Genomic DNA, 356 nt, shown 5'->3' on the forward strand with positions numbered 1-356 from the left:
CGATATTTTTGTTTTAAGATGATAGTGAGAAAAACTCGTCCGGGTGAAATGAACATGCACAGAAACTCCCAGGTTTTATATCGATTAGACCAACGAGTCAGTCATTTATTAATAGGTCAGTGATCGATGACTTTGGAACAGCGTCATGTCAGCGGTTTTTAACTGTGGATTTCACCGCCGTCTTTTCTCTCCGTGTATCATTGAAATCTTTGATGTAATTGATCAAACTGAAGCCTGAATAAGTTCCTGTGAATGACTGTGTGTTATATGGAGAGTTCAGCCTCGCTGGAGTCGCTCCTCTCAGTCTGCAGGAGTTTAAACTGTGCAGAGCCGCTGGGGGGGGGGGGGGGGGGGGG

Source organism: Seriola lalandi, unplaced genomic scaffold, assembly GCF_002814215.2.
Source record: "Seriola lalandi dorsalis isolate HSWRI2012SDOR001 ecotype SW California unplaced genomic scaffold, Sedor1 jcf7180002054341, whole genome shotgun sequence".
Taxonomy (NCBI): Eukaryota; Metazoa; Chordata; class Actinopteri; order Carangiformes; family Carangidae; genus Seriola; species Seriola lalandi.